The 17,014-nt window shown below is 45.6% G+C and overlaps 1 protein-coding gene across 10 annotated transcripts in view; it reads left to right on the forward strand.

Moving 5' to 3' along the window:
- Bicd1 (BICD cargo adaptor 1) overlaps window positions 1–17,014 on the forward strand; it is a 105,584-nt gene that overhangs the window by 39,495 nt on the left and 49,075 nt on the right. The gene's annotated exons all lie outside the window — the stretch shown is intronic.

Below are 17,014 nucleotides of genomic sequence, written 5' to 3' on the forward strand. Positions count from 1 at the left end.
TTCCATTTTCTGATTCATTCATTTATTCATTTATTGTCCTGGTTGTGGGGCTTGAATTCAGGGTCTGCGCACACCGTGATTTTTCTTTTTCTGTGTGTGTGTGTGTGTGTGTGTGTGTGTGTGTGTGTGTGTGTGTGTGTGTGTGTGTCTGTCTGTCTGTCTGTCTGTCTGTCTGTCTGTCTGTCTGTCCTGGGGCTTGAACTCAGGCCTGGGGGCTGTCCCTGTTTTTGTTTTTGTTTTTTTCTTTCTCAAAGCTGGCACTCTATCATTTGAGCCACAGCTCCACTTCTGGCTTTTTTTTTTTTCTCTTTGCCAGTCCTGGGGCTTGAACTCAGGGCCTGGGTACTGTCCTTGAGCTTCATTTTTTGCTCAAAGCTAGCGCTCTACACTTGAGCCACAGTGCTACTTCTGGCTTTTTCTGTGTATGTGGTACTGAGGAATTGAACCCAGGGCTTCATGGTTGCTAGGGAAGTACCCTGACTGTAAGCCACATTCCCAGCCCATTCCTGGCTTTTTGCTGGTTTACTGGAGGTAGAGGCTTATGAACTTTCTTGTCTTAGTTGGCTTCAAACTGTGATCATTAGATTTGAGTCTCCTTAGTAGTTAGAATTACAGGCATGAGCCACTGGCACAAGGCTTGGATTCTTTTTTTTTTTTTTTTAAATGAGGATATTGAGGCTTAAACTCAGGCCCTCATGTTCTCTCTTAGATTTTTTTTTGCTCCAGCCTATCACTCTACTACTTAAGCCATACCCTCACTTCTGGCTTTTTACTGGTTAATTGGAGATAAGAGTCTTTTGCATTTATCTGCCCAGGCTGGCTTTAAACTAGGATCCTCAGATCCCAGCTTCCTGAGTAGCTAGGAGTACAGGTGTGAGCCATCAATGTTTAGCAAATGATTTGGAAAGTGGGGTTACTATTTTCTTTTGTTGATGTTGTTGGTCGTGGGGCTTGAACTCAGGACCTGGACACTGTCCTTGAGCTCTTCAGCTCAAAGCGAATGCTCTACTACATGAGCCACAGCGCTACTTCCTGGGGTTACTATTTTTGTCCTTGAGAACTAATCAGCTTTTTTATAGATCAAAATGATGCTGCATGGTCTTCTAAAAATACCTTTCATATTTTTGAGCTTATTGTGGAAAGTTGTAAGGATCTGAATCTCTGTAATCCCAACTACAAAGGGGGAAAATGTTCGTGCACGCGCGCGCGCGCAAGTGTGTGTGTGTGTGTGTGTGTGTGTGTGTGTGTGTGTGTGTGTGTATTTATAAGTGCTAGGGCTTGAACTCAAGGCTTGAGTACTGTCCTTTAGCTTTTTTAGTCAAGGCTGGTTCTCTACCAGAAGAGGCCACAGCTCCACTTCCAGCTTTTTGCTGGTTAATTGGAGACAAGAGTCTCATCGACTTTCTTGGGGGCTGACTCAGATCTCAGATCTCCTAAGTAGCTAGGATTACAGGCATGAGCCTCCAGCACTTGGCTTCCAAATTTTAAGCCATATTGAAAATATTCCCAACATTTAGATATTTGGGCATCATTTGGCTGTAGCTTCAAAATCCTAACCTTTTTGTTGGTGGCTTTGATTTCTGCCTTGGACAATGAGAGGGAGCGTAGAGTTCTGGCCTGTTATGACAGGTCCATTGATTTCCTGCCCCTCTGCAGTCATTAAATCACTGGCCAATTGAGAATTTAAAGGGGAATCTGCAAGAAAAGTCAAGTTAAAGTTAGACTCGTTGAGAGAGCATTGCTTAGAATACAATGTAAAAATGGTTACTGGAGTTGTGTTTTTTTTTTTTTAATCTTTTAGGATAATTTGCATAGTTGGTATTTTCTCAAGATCATAAAGTTTTCATGTGTTATCACTCAGCATTTACAAACACAAAGCAGTAAAAGGCAGCCTATTTTTTATTTATTTATTTTTATGCCTTTAATGGGTCTTGAACTCAGGGCCTGGGTACTGTGTGTTGGCTTTCTTTGCTCGGAGCTGGCACTCTACCACTTACTTAAGCCACAGCAACATTTTCAGCTTTTTTGCTGGTTATTTGGAGACAAGATTCAGATTCATTTGCCCTACCTGGCTTTGAAATGGGATCCTCAGATCTCAGTAGCTAGGATTACAGGTATGAAGCACCAGTGCTTGGCAAGGTAGCCTACTTTTCTTTTCCTTTCTTTTTTTTTTTTTTTGCCGGTCGTGGGGCCTGAACTCTGGGTCTGGGCGCTCTCTCTCAGCTCTTCAGCTCATGGCCAGCACTCTGCCACTTGAGCCACAGTGCCACTTCTGGCTTTTTCTGCTTATATGGTGCGGAGGAATGGAACCAAGGGCTTCATGAATGCAAGACAAGCGCTCTACCACTGTGCCACCTTCCCAGCCCAAGGCAGCCTATTTTTTAAAATGAAGAACTGGCAGCCAGATGCTGATGCCTCACACCTATAATCCTAGCTACTGGGAGCTGAGGATCTTGGTTCAAGCCCTTGAGACTCTTATTTCCCAAAAAAGCCAGAAGTAGAGTCATGGATCTAGTGGTAGAACACTAACCTTGAGTAAAAAGCTAAGTGACAGTGCCCAGGCCCTGAGTTCAAGCCCTACGATTGGTACAAAACAAAATAAGAGCTGGCATGTACCTTTTTTTTGCCAGTCCTGGGGCTTGAACTCAGGTCCTGGGCACTGTCCCTGAGCCTCTTTGTGCTCAAGGCTAGCACTCTACTTCTGGCTTCTTCTGAGTAGTTTATTGGAGATAAAAGGCTCATGGACTTTTTTTGTACAGGCTGGCTTTGAACCTCGATCCTGGGACCTCAGCCTTCTAAATAGCTAGGATTACAGGCAGGAGCCACTAGCACCACTCCTGGCTGTCTTTGGGGATTTCTTTTCCCATGCTTCCTTTCATCTTTTCTACCTCCTCCTCTTACTGTCTTCCTTTCCCTTCTGCTTTTTCTTCTCTAGTGGGTAGGGTTCCCTTCCTACCTCTTGGAAAAAAAGAAGAAGGATCTTGTGCCCAAGCCATTTTGCACACATTGATTTAGGGGCTAAAAATAGCTTCATTTGATTTTAGACTTTCTCTCCTACCCCAAGTGTTGTTTTTCTGTTCCCTGCCTTGCCTGGGTAGATGGCCAGGTAATACAGTCAGCATTTCAGCTAGAATGCTTAGTGGACAAGTTTAATCTTTTTTTTTCTTCCTTTTCTTTTAACATCTTGACCTCTATTTCTAGAGAACACCGGGATGGCAGGTCCAGCCTGATTAAGATTCTGCTCAGGCATTTAATTCTCCTAAGGGAATTTACAGCTTAATCTCACAGCCAACGATACTCCAATCTACTCAGGATTGATTTTCTTCAAGGTTATAGAAAACTCATACTTGAGCTACTCAATGAGTACTAGCATAATGAATTTTCATGTACATTATCTCAAATTATACTTTTTTTTCCTCTCTCTTTTTTTTTTTTTTTTTTGGTGCCTATCCTGGGACTTGAATTCAAGGCCTGGGCACTGTCCCTGAGTGTTTTTTTTTTTTTTTTTTTTTTGCTGAAGGTTAATGCTCTATTACTTGAATTATACCTCCACTTTTGACATTTTTTTTGGTACTTAATTGGAGATAAGAATCTCCTGCAAGTGGGGCACCGGTGGCTCACACCTGTCATCCTAGCTACTCACGCAGCTAAGATCTGAGGATCACGGTTCAAAGCCAGCCTAGGCAGGGAAGTCTGTGACACTCTTATCTCCAATTAACCACCAGAAAACCGGTTGTGGTGCTATGGCCCAAGTGGTAGAGTGCTAGCCTTGAGCTGAAGACCTGAGGGACAGCGCCCAGGCCCAAAGTTCAAGTCCCATGACTGACCAGAAAAAAAAAAGAATTTTCTGGAGCCGGGCTTGAGCCACAGCACCACTTCCGGTTTTCTCATCGCCTTTCTTCCCCGGGCTGGCTTTGAACCGTGATCCTCACAGCTCAGCCTCCTGAGTAGCTAGGATTAAAGGTGTGAGCAGCAGTGCCTGCCTTACATCATTTTTTTTTTAAATTGGTATCTTAACAAAAGACAACAGCTTGGGTAGCTTAAAAACAACACAGACTGATACTCTTATAGTTTGGAAGCCAGAAATCTACAGATTGAAATTGACTGGGCACCTTTCCCTATGTATACACAAGATAGACACAGATACATAAGATAGACAAGTGTGTGTGCGAGTATACACACACACACACACACACACACACACACACACGTGCCAGTGCTGCTTAACTGTCCTTTGCCAGCTCTTTAATTTATTGACACTCAGCCCTGCCCTCCATTTTTCCAAGCCCACAGCAGTATGGCTTCTTGCTATTACAGGGCACTTGTTAGAAAAAAAAGCTGGGTTAAAATCAATAGGATTTAAGCCAGGTGCTGTTGGCATATGCATGTAATCCTAGCTACTGAGCAGCCAGAGCTGTGTGTCCCAGTTCAAAGCCAGCCCAGGCAGGAATGTCTGTGAGACTGAGCTCCAATTAGCCAGCTAAAAGCTTGAAATGGAAGCTATGGCTACCCTGCAAGATCCTGAAGCCTGAAGCCCTAAGTACCAGTGCGCACGTATACACACACACACACACACACACACACACACACACACACACACACACACACACACACACACACACACACACACACACACGCGCGCGCGCACACACACACACACACACGAACAGTATTTGCAAGAGTAGAGTTGGCATGGCCATTTCCCTGTGGTATTTTCACCCCTCTCCCCCTTTTTTTTTGCATTGCCCTCTCTGCCTGGTCCAGTCAGCAGAGAAGGCGGTGAATGAGTCACTCGAAGGTCAGACAGTGTCATTAGCATGGCATTGTCATGGCCAAATCCACCCTTAAGCTTCTGATTGAGAGAAATACTATTGCGCTGACAAATGCTTTGGATGTGTACGTGCAGCCAGCCATAGGTGAGCACACTTTTCCAGATGAATGGGGATTCCCGGCACTACTTCCACCCATCCACATCTTCTCCTGTAGGAAAGAACTGCCCAGAACACATCCTACCCAGTGTGACCAATAGCTGACTTCATGACAGACTCACAGCCCTGTCCCCCATGGGGACCACTCCTGGTCTGGGACCTGAATCGGCAGGAAACACCTGCCCCACATCCTCCAAATACCAGCCTCATTGGTGCCCTTTGATGTGCCTAGATACAAGTTGGCTTTCTAGCCTGACAGAAATGGTATTAATTCAGGACTTAATGCCAGGTAACTGGCTTGTTTGATTTAATAACTAGTTCATTTGTTGATTGAGACTGAATCTTATTAGATAAACCCAGCCAGGCTTCAAACTTGAAATCCTCCTGCCTCCACTTCCTGAGTGCTGGGATTATAGGCATGCACTCCCACACCTAGCTCTTCTGTTCTTCTTATTTATTCACTTATTTTTAAGGTCTTGTTAATGAAGATGTACAGAGGGGTTACAGTTACATAAATCAGGTAATGAGTACATTTCTTTTTGGACAGTGTCACCCCCTTCCCTCGCTCTTTCCTCTTTTCTTTATTTTAATGTACTGCCTAGAAAACCCGATTAGGAAATAGATCCGCTTTCTCTATTAGCAACGTGGGATTTGTACCTTGATCTGAAATAAACAGAGTCAGGATTATCACTATGTTTGAATAAATCATCCCCCCCCCCAAAAAAAAGTTCATGTTTTGGTCCAGTTCACATCAAAGATGGATCCTAGCCTGGTGCTGGTGGCTCACCTCTGTAATCCTAGCTACTCAGGAGGCTGAGATCTGAGGATCGTGGTTCAGAGTCAGCCCAGGAAGACCTGTTCATAGGATACTTTTCTCCAAGTAACCAGCACAAACCTGAAAGTGGAATTGTGGCTCACATGGTAGAGTGCCAGCCTTGAGCAAAAATAATCCAAGCAAGAGATTGAGGCTTTGAGTTTTAAGCCCTAGTACCAGAACAAATGGGAAGGAAGGTGGGGGAGGAACAGAGGAGGTGGGGGAGGGAGGGAGGGAGGGAGGGAGGGAGGAAGGAAGGAAGGAAGGAAAGGAAAGGTAAGATGAGTCCTAGATACAATCTAGGCTCAACAAGTTATTCTGAGACAGTGGGATCAGCCTGCTGGCCTAGGCTAGGAAAGCCAGAGCTCTCCCTGCTGCCTGTGTGCAGGGCTCCATCTGCACCTATGCTGCTGTTTGGAGAAGTCTCCTCCCCTCTGGTACCCCTGCCTTCACTTTGCCTGATGGGCAGCTGTTTCTTTTTTTTCTTTCTTTCTTTCTTTTTTTTGTCGGTCGTGGTGCTTGAACTCTGGGCCTTGGTGCTGTCCCTCAGCTCTTCAGCTCAGGGTTAGCGCTCTACCACTTGAGCCACAGTGCCACTTCCTGCTTTTTCTGTTTATGTGGTGCTGAGGAATTGAACCCAGGGCCTCTTGCATTTGAAGTAAGCTCTACCGCTGAGACACTTTCCCAGCCCCAATCATCATGGTCGGCTTGGCACCAGTTTCCTGCCTGCCGGCCTTCCTGCCTTCCTGCCTGCCTGCCTGCCTGCCTTTTCCTTCCTTCCTTCCTTCCTTCCTTCCTTCCTTCCTTCCTTCCTTCCTTCTTTCCTTCCTTCCTTTCTCCTGCCTGCCTTTTCCTTTTTCTTTTTTCCCTTTCCTCTCTTTTCCTCTCCTTTCCTCTCTTTTCCTCTCCTCTCCTCTCCTCTCCTCTCCTTTCTTTCCTCCCTCCCTCCCTTCCTTTCTTCTTTTCTCCTGTCTTCTTTCTGTGCCAGTCCTAAGGCTTGAACTCAGGGATTGGGTGCTGTCCTGGAGCTTTTTTGCTCAAAGCTAGCACTCCACCACTTAAACTACAGCTCCACTTCTGGCTTTTTGATGGTTCGCTGGAGGTAAGAGTCTCAAGGATCATTTTGCCCAGACTAACTGTTGTCCTCAGATCTCAGCCTCATGAGTAGTTAGGAGTACAGGTATGAACCACTGGCGCCCATCACTGACTGTGTTTATTGGCCATGTGGATTCCTTTGCCTTTGCATTTCAGAGAGGTCTGTTTCCACACCCTCACCCCTCTTTGTTAGATTTACCATATTCTTGGTAATGCCAGGAGTTTATGCTAGCTGCTACATAAAACAAGGTGAGGAAAGCCTGGCCCTCCTTGCCTTCTGTGTCTACCATTTGTCAGATTGTAGTTCCCCACTGGACTTAGCTGATTGCATTTTCTGTTTTCTGTGTCAGAAGGATTCATTATATGCACATTTAATTGAATTATAATAGCCCTCAGAAGAACCAAGGAGATACATATTTTCTTTTGCCTGTACTGGAGTTTGAACTCCAAAGTTTCACACTTAATGAGCTTGCTTGTTAGGCTGGAGTTCTACCACTTGAGTCACACCGCTGGTCCAATTTTTTGCTAGTTATTTGGAGATAGAATCTTATGAACTTTTCTACTTGCGCTAGCTTTGAATCAGATTCTCTGGGTCTTTGTCTCCTGAGTATCTAGGATTACAGTGATGAGCTACTAGTCTAGTACTTGGCATGCGTGCGTTCGTGCGTGCGTGCGTGCGTGCGTGCGTGTGTGCGTGCGTGCGTGCGTGCGTGTGTGTGTGTGTGTGTGTGATGAAAATATATTTCTTTCAAGAGCAAACATTTTAAAATTCTTCTTTTCTTTCCTTTTTTTTTGGGGGGGGGCGTGTTGGTCGTGGGGCCTGAGATCTGGGCCTGGGCGGTGTCCCTCAGCTCTTCAGCTCAAGGCTAGCACTCTAGCACTTGAACCACAGCACCACTTCTGGCTCTTTTCTGCTTATATGGTGCTGAGGAATCGAACCCAGGGCCTCAGGCATGCAAGGCAAGCCTCTACCACTGAGCTACCTCCCCAGCCCTTTTTTTTTTTTGTCGGTTGTGGTGCTTGAACTCAGGCACTGTCCCTGAGATTTTTTTGCTTAAAGCTAGAGCACTCTACCACTTTTGAGCCACAGCCCCACTTCCAGTTTTCTGGTAGTTAATTGGAGATAAAAGTTTCATGGGGGCTGGGAAGTTGGCTCAGTGGTAGAAGCGCTTGCCTTGCAAGCCTGAGGCCCTGGGTTCGATTCCTCAGCACCACATAAGCAAAAGGAAAAAAGCCGGAAGTGGTGCTGTGGCTCAAGTGGTAGAGCGCTAGCCTTGAGCTGAAGAGCTGAGGGATAGCGCCCAGGCCCAGAGTTCAGGCCCCACGACTGGACCCAAAAAAAAAAAAAAAAAGTTTCATGGACTTTTGTTCCCAGGCTGGCTTTGAACCACGATCCATACATCTCAATCTCCTCAGTAGTTAAGATTGCAGGCATGAACCACTGACACCTGGCTACTGCAAACCTCTTGTGGACAGGAACACACCTGTCTCCCTCACAGCTGTATCTCAAGCGTCCAGAAGAATGTCTGGTAATTGAAGATACTCAGCAAATATTTGCTGGGGGAAATGTTTGCTGAATAAACAAAAGGAGATGTTGGGCCACGGTTTGACAAACTGCTTTGTGAAGTCTATTTGGAAATCCACAGCCAGCACAAGCAAATAAATAAACGTGGGCTTCTCTTAAGAACTTTCATCTCTGTTCAGTGGGCTGCTATCAAGAGCAATGCAGGCTAAGGGCTTCTGGCTCACACCTGGAATCCTAGCTACTCAGGAGGCTGCCATCCGAGGATCACAGTTTGAAACCAACACAGACAGATAAATATGAGACTTTTTTTTTTTTTTTTTTTTTGCCAGGGGGGCTTGAATTCAGGCCTGGGCACTGCACTGTCCCTGAGCTTCTTTTGCTCAAAGCTAGTGCTCTACCACTTGAGCCATAATGCCACATTGACTTTTTCTGATTATGTGGTACTGAGGGATTGAATCCAAGGCTTCATGCATGCTAGGCAAGCACTCTACTGCTAAGCCACATTCCCAGCCCTGAGAGACTCTTATCTCCCATTAAACAGCAAAAAGGTAGAAATGGAGGTATGACTCACGATAAAGCACTAGCCTTGAGGGGAAAAAAGCCAAGTGGAGAGTGCAATACCCTAAGTTCAAGTCCCACTGTGTACATGTGCGTGTGTGCATGCCTACACACACACACACACACACACACACACACACAGAGCAATGCTGTTGCTTGTGACACTGTCCATTCTGTTGAGACAGTCAGGGTGTCTTCTTGTTGAGTTGAGCCTTTGAAGAATCAGAGGAACAGAGTCTGGGCCCTGGGCTGGGGAATCAGTGGGCTTCATTGTCCACTTTGCCTGTGGGACAATTAGGGAAGAACAATGGACCAATAGACAGCACTGCCTGAACAGCAATGTCCTTCATGATTCCCTTCATTTAATGAGTCTGTTTTCTTCTCCTGGAGCTCTAGAGACACATTGTTAATGTGTCTGCCAAAGCAGAAGCATTAAGATGGACAGAGGGACTCAGTCCTTTCACCGAGCTCCCTCATCTGGCTTGATCAGAGCTTGGCCTGCTGGAACTGCCACTACCAAATGTCCAAGCACCACCACATGGCACAAGTTCATGCACTGCCAAGTATCCACATAGTACCACATGGCACAAGTTCACATACTACCAAATGTCTACACACCACCACACGCACAGGTTCACACACTGCCAAATGTCCACACACCACCACATGGCATGAGTTCACACCTTGCAATTCTGGAAGCCAAGAATGCTAAACTTCTGATGCCCAAGGATTGTTTTATTTAGTTAGTTACTTATTTACTTTGGTGCCAGTCCTGGGGTTTGAACTTGTGTCCTGAGCCCTGTTCCTGAGTCTGTTTGCTCAAGTCTCTGTTTACAACTTGAGCCACAGGTCTACTTTTGACTTTTTGTGCTTAATTGGAGATAAGAGTCACTTGGGCAAGCCAGGCTGGCTTCAGAATGTGATCCTCAGATCTCAGCCTCCTGACTAGCTAGGATTACAGGTGTGAGCCACAGGGCCCAGCTTTGCCCAAGGTCCTTGATGGGGACCTATACCATCTTGCTTATGATAGCCATCTGCAAGGGAGGTAGAGATAGCACAGAGACCATGCATGGGAGCTCTCTGGTGTGTGTGTGTGTGTGTGTGTGCGTGTGTGCGTGTGTGTGTGTGTGTGTGTGTGTGTGTGTGTGTTGGTCGGTCCTGGAGCTTGAACATGGGGCCTAGGCATTGCCCCTGAGCTTTTGTACTCAAGGCTGATACTCTACTACTTGAGCCATATCTCTGCTTCTGACTTTTTCCTGTTTATGGGAGGTAAGATTTTCACGCACTTTTCTGTCTGGGGTGGCTTCAAACCTCAACCTCAGTCCTTAAATCTCAGTCTCTTGAGTAACTAAAATTACAGGCCTGAACCACTAGCACCTGGCTGCCATGTGCTTTTGTAACCTTATTACCATCACACTCTCTCACATAGTGTATGCACCCAGTGAGCCTTTGTTTAATAAAGAGAAGAATGGTTATATGTTCATAATACCTACTCCATTAAAAATAAAACGCATAGGCTGGTGCTGGTGGCTCCTGACTTTAATTCTCACTTACTCGGGAAGTTGGGATCTGGAGGACTGGTTGGAGGTCAGCCCAGGCAGAAAGGTTTGCTTACACTCCATCTCTGAATTAACCAGCGAAAAAGAGGGTGGGCCTGGTGCTAGTGGCTCATGTTTGTAATCCTAGCTACTCAGAGATCTGAGACTTAGTCAGCCTGGGAAGTTCAAAGCCAGCCTGAGAAGGAAAGTCTGTGAGATTCTTATCTCCATTTAACCACCAAAAATCTGGAAGTGGAGCTGTGGCTCAAGTGGTAGAGCACTTTGAGGGAAAAAGTTCCTGGACAGCATCCAGGCCCTGATTTCATTCCCCAGGACTGGCACACACACAAAGCCCAAAAAACAAACAAAAAAAAAAACTTGGGAGCTGAGACGGTAGCTCAGTGGTAGAGTGCTTGCCTTGCATGCGTGAGGTTCGGTTACTCAGCACCACATAAATAGAATAAGCTGGAAGTGGTGCTGTGGCTCAAGTGGTAGAGTGCTATCCTTGAGCTGAAGAGCTGAGGGACAGTGCCCAGGCCCAGAGTTCAAGCCCCATGACCGACCAAAAACAAAAACTAACTTGGAAGTTTGGTTCAAGTAGAGGAGCACCAACCTAGAAAGAGTGAAGCCTTGAATTCAAATCTTACTACCATAAAAAAAAATCAAACACATAGAATTGACTGAGCTCTAATGTTCGTTCCACTAAAAATTTGCTTTGAGAAACTAACTAGAATCTTAATTTGCCGAAGAGCTAGGAAGATATGAAGAAAGGAAGAAATGACTGTTGGTGAGAAAGAGCCATCTTCCCAGCCCAGAATTTTGGAACTATATTTTAGCCCCTGGCCAACAGAGACTTTGTCCTGAGTTACTTTGTAGCTCAAGCATTTACATAATGCTTGCTGCAAGTTAGAGTTACACCAAGAAAAGGTTCAAGGAAGCCTATCAGGAGATTGCTTGAGTTCTCTCTCCATGTTGCATTTCCTTTCCAGCATTCCCTTGTGCATCCACCCTCTCATCACCTAGCTGGCCTTTGGAATCCTCTGGGTTTCCCTTCAGTGCCTTTATAGTTCCTACATTGCCTCCCAGTGGGAATCTGGGGGTTTTCTTCCTGCTCAGCGTGTCCATTTCCCATCTCCCAGAGATAATCCTACAAGCCTGAACATAGCAGTTTCATCTGTTTTTGTACCGTTTCTAACTACCCATCTTGAAAACTTGTAAGTCCTTCCTTTGTTACTTCCCCATGGCTAAGTACAGAAGTCCATGTGCAAGTGCGGTTGTTCAATGACACAGAGGAAGGCCAGACTTCATGGTGCATGCCTACAAATCCAGGTTGAAGGAGGAGGACCTCAAGTTCAGGTTGATGGTAGCCTGGGCTACATAGCAAGATACTTGTCTCAAAGAACAAGAGGAAGAGAGGGAGGGAGAGAGAGAGGAAGGAAGAGGAAACGAGAATACATGTGAGTTTGCGACTATGTTACAATGTCATTACTCTTTGCTGAAGACATTTTGTCTCAGCAACCTGCTTCAAGAACAGACTCTTGGCTTCCTGTTGGAGTGAGAGAGTAGAGGCTGGAATTACGAAGCATGAAGAATGCTATCACCTGCTCCCAGTTGGGTGTCTCAGAGCTTGCTAGATAAGTTGATAAATCGGGTGGCATTTTTTTCTCTTGTGATGATACTGTGGCTTGAACCCAGGGCTTGGGTGCTATCCCTTAGCTTTTTTACTCCAGGCTGGTTTTCTACCACTTGAGCTACAGCTCCACTTTCCTCTTTTGCTATTTCATTGGAGATAAGCATGGACTTTCCTGTCCAGGTTGGCTTCCACCCACAATCCTCAGGTCTCAGCCTCATAAGTAGTTAGGATTACAAGTGTGAGCCACTGATGGCTGGCTTGAGCTTTGAATGATGCTACCTGTGTATTTCCTTGCCTCAGCAAAGAAACGATTTCTGTTTTTGTCAGCCATTTCTCCTTCAAGATTACAGCCCTGTGGCATAAAATAACCAATGGTTACAAGATGCTGGGGTAGTGGGACAAAGGAGGTAGGACAAAGGAGGGAGCTCTAGCATCAGGAAAGTACCTTGTACTTATGGACTGAAAGTTCTGGATTTTTTTTTTCTTTTTAGCTAGTCATGGGGCTTGAACTCAGGGCCTAGGAGCTGTCCCTGAGCTCTTTTTTGCTCAATGCTGGTGCTCTTATCACCTGAGATACAGCGCCACTTCACATTTTCTGGTGATTAATTACAGTTAAGCATCTCATAGACTTTCCTGCCTGGGCTGGCTTTTAACCTCGATCCTCAGATCTCAGCCTCCTGAATAGCTAGGATTACAGGCGCGAACCACCAGTGCCTGCCTAAGTTCTGGGTTTAGAAACATGCTTCCAGCCAGGCACTGGTGGCTCATGTCCATAATCCTAGCTACTCAGGAGGCTGAGGGTCGTGGTTTAAAGCCAGCCTAGAGAAGAAAAAGCTGGAAGTAGAAATGTGTCTCAAATGGCAGAACACCAGCCTTGATTAAAAAAGCCAAGTAAGAGTATGAAGACCTGAGTTCAAGTCCCAGTACTGGCACAAAAGAAAAAAATATATAGATACTGTTTTTCACAGAATGTACTCTTGAAACCTGTCTTGTCCCATATGCACCAAAAGTTCCTTTGGCTGAGTGACTGTCAGTGTGTAATAATGGCCACTGCCTCCCTGCATGGACTTAAGTGCAGTTGCCCGTTTCTCTCTCTCTCTGAGTCATTTGTTGGATTGGTGCCTACGATGTTAATTGGAATTCTGGCCCGGAAAGCTTTTGTGTAGAGAGGGATGAAAACCCTGATTCTCACTGGGCCTGCTTCAATAAAGGCCTCTCTTCTCTGCACTCCACCAGGGCCCTTGTGTTGATGTGTGGGGAGTGGGGTCTGCAGGCCACAGCAGAGGGAACTGTCACTCTCCTGCCCTTCTGGCTCTTTTCCCTGGGAGCTCACAGGCTGGTGGAGTGCTTTCCCAGGGCTGGGGGAAGGGAGACAACCCCCACAGCCCTTTGATGGATTCTGAGTCTCTGCAAGTCTTTTCACTTACATTTATTTTGGTGCCAGTCCTGGGGCTTGAACTCACGGCCTAGGTGCTGTCCCTGAGCTTCTGTGCTTAAGGCTAGAACTCTGCCACTTGAGCCACAACTCCTCCACTTTATACTTTTTTTTTTTTTTTTTTTTGGTAGTTCATTGGTGATAAGAGTCTCATAAACTTTCCTGCCCAGGCTGGCTTTGAACCATACTCCTTAGACCTCACCTCCTGGGTAGCTAGGATTACAGATGTGAGACACCAGCACCTGGCCTTATGGAGTCTTTTTATATCCTTCCAGAATTTCATTTCCCCTCCCTCTCCCACCCTGAATTTGAGACCTATCTTTTAGACAAATAAGATTTTACTCAGTAAGCCGGGTGCTGGTAGCTCACGCCTGTTATCCTAGCTACTCAGGAGGCTGAGATCTGAGGATCATGGTTCAAAGCCAGCCCGGGCAGGAGAGACCATGAGACTCCTATCTCCAATAAACCACCAGAGAACCGGAAGTGGCGCTGTAGCTCAAGTGGTAGAGCGCTCGCCTTGAGCTGAAGAGCCGAGGGACAGCGCCCAGGCCCAGAGTTCAAGCCCCACGACCGACAAAAGAAAAAAAAAAAAGATTTTACTCAGTGATTGAAGCTGTGACTCAGTTTCTCTGTTTTCACGGGAGTTAAAGTTTGAGGACCCCTCCCCACTTTTAGAAGTTTCTCTCAAATTTGTCTGCCCAGGCTTGCTTTGGACTTTGATCTTCAGGTCTCAAGCCTCCTGAGTAGCTACGATTACAGGTGTGAGCCACTAGCATTGGCTCCAAATTCCTTTCTTGAGGTGACTCCAAAGTTCTGTTTCCAAGCAAAAGGGAATAGCTGATAGCAAGAAGACCTTGGCAAGGACAGTTGGCTTGTTTTTTTTTTTTGTTTTTGTTTTTTTTTGGTATGTATTGGCATCCATTTTAAGGGTTAGAAGGTAATGGTGACATGAATTGTTAGAGGTAGATTGATTACTTTCTTGAATTGTTTTAGACTTTTTTTTGGGGGGTGGGGGTCTGGTCGTGGGGCCTGAACTCTGGGCCTGGGCACTGTCCCTCAGCTCTTCAGCTCAAGGCTAGTGCTCTACCACTTGAGCCACAGCGCCACTTCCAGCTTTTTTCTTTTTGCTTATGTGGTGCTGAGGAATTGAACCCAGGGCCTCAGGCATGCAAGGCAAGCACTCTACCACTGAGCCACCTTCCCAGCCCTAGACTTTTTTTTTTAGTCTAAGACTTGAACTAGGTACCTGACACTTTTGCTCATTGGCTATCGCTCTGCCAGCTGAGCCATGTCTCCATCCCCTAGGCTTCTAAGATAGTTGTTAAACACTGGAATGGCAACTAATGTAAGATAAATCAGTCATTCTAAATCTGGTACTTTCTTTCCTGCTGCTCCTCAGGCTTGAATTCAAGGCCTGGGAACTCTCCCTGAACATTTTTTTTTTTTTTAATTTTTTGCTCAAGGCTAGTGCTCTACCACTTGAGCCACAGCTTTGCTTCTGGCTTTTTTGGTGGAGGTCAGCGTCTCATGGACTTTTCTGGCCAGGCTGGCTTCAAACTGAGATCCTCAGATCTCAGCCTCCTGAGTAGCTAGGATTACAGATGTGAGCCACTAGGCACACTGCTTAAATCCATCACTTTTTTGTTTTTGTTTTGTGCTGGTGTTTGAACTCAGGGCCTTGCTCTTTCACTTCACTTTTTTACTCCAGGCTAGCACTCTACCACGTGGGCCACATCTCTACCCAAAGAAGGATCCAGATTTTACTCATTTTTCAGCCAAAGAAACAATCTGTGAAGAGACAAGAAAGGAGCTTGGCCTAGGGATGGTAAATTGTGAAGAAAGCTAGCAGGAGTGAAGGGTTATTTTGGTAGGAGTTTGTACAGATCTAGCTGAGCAACAATCTAGTCTGTGATCGTGTGTTTTTTGTTTTGTTTTTTCCTTCCTGGCATACCTCCCTCTCTGGGAAATGCTGAGACCTGTTTTTAAGTAGAAAGGGGGAGAGCACTTGCTGTCTCTATTGCCTTCTGCTCAAAATAAAATTCCACAGTGGCATATTTGGGGATGGGATAGCCTAAACTCTTCACATATCTATCTACTCACTGACTGCTATTAGAACTTGCCTATCTTGTCCTTCATTTTGTGTGTGTGTGTGTGTGTGTGTGTGTGTGTGTGTGTGTGTGTGTGTGTGTGTGTGTGTAGTGTGTGTAGTGTGTGTATGTGTTTGGCTCCTGGGACTTGAACTCGGGGCCTGGGTGCTGTCCCTGAGCTTCTGTGCTCTAGGCTACTGCTCGACCAGTTGAGCCACAGCTCTACTTCCAGCTTTTTGATGGTTAACTGGTGATAAGGGTCTCATGAAGTTTACTGCGTGGGCTGGCTTTGAACCATGATCCTCAGATCTCCTGAGTAGCTAGGATTATAGGCATGTGCCACCAGTGCCCAGCTTGTCCTGCCTTTTTTTTTTTAATATCTCTAGTCTTCTGATTTTGTTTCATAGCATTATTTAAATCTAATCTCTGCAGTAGGAAGAGGTGGAGGGTAGTTCTAGCTTCCCCACTTTGCAGATACTAGCTTTTTCTATTGCTTCAGAGTAACAGTGGGTTTTTGTTTTGTTTTGTTTTTATTCCATCTATGGATTGTTTCAAATGCTCCTTTAGAAGCAGATAAAAGGTTTTGTGGTCAAATAAAGTTGGCAAATGGTACACACCATACCTTACTCTTAGAAAATCTTAATGTTTAGCTGGGTGCTGGTAGCTCACACCTGTCATCCTAGCTACTCAGGAGGCTGAGATCTGAGGCTCATGGTTCAAAGCCAGCTGGAGCAAAAAAATCCATGAGACTCTTATTTGCAGTAAACCAGCAAAAAGCCAGAAGTGGAGGTGTGCTTCAAGTGGTAGAGTATCATCCTTGAGTGAGAAAGTTAAGAGCAGGATGCCCTAAATTCAAGCCCCAGTCCCCACCCTCATCAATAAATACATAAATAAAAAAATAAAAACAAGAAAAAGAAACCTGTGGGAAGCTTTTCTGCAGTGATGTCATCCTTTGAGATCTGAAGGAAAAGACAGCAGTTTGAATCTGGAAATGGCAATGCCAGTGGAGGAGACAGCTGGTGTAAAAACTCTAAAGCAAGACCCAGTATGAGGGCTTTAAAGATGCAACAGAATATCTGGGAGCAAACTTAGTAGAAGAAGATTCTAATGAGTTCCTGGAGTGAAGCCAGAGAGGCCACAGAGGATTTCCTTAGGCCTGGTGAAAGATTTGAGACCCATCTGCACACAGAAGTATATGTCAAGCTCAAAAGCCCTGGCTAAATCCAGAGGACAGAAAAGAACTCTCTAGAAGAAAATCTCAAACACTCACATGCACAGGCTCAAGGCTAATGCTCTTCCACGTTGCACCACAGTTCCACTTAGAGTTTTCTAGTGTTTCACCGGAGATAAGAGTCTCACAGACTTTCCTGCCCAGGTTGGCTTTGAACCATGATCCTCAGA

Source organism: Dipodomys merriami, unplaced genomic scaffold (genome assembly GCF_024711535.1).
Source record: "Dipodomys merriami isolate MVZ:Mamm:240054 unplaced genomic scaffold, mDipMer1.0.p SCAF_10, whole genome shotgun sequence".
Taxonomy (NCBI): domain Eukaryota; kingdom Metazoa; phylum Chordata; class Mammalia; order Rodentia; family Heteromyidae; genus Dipodomys; species Dipodomys merriami.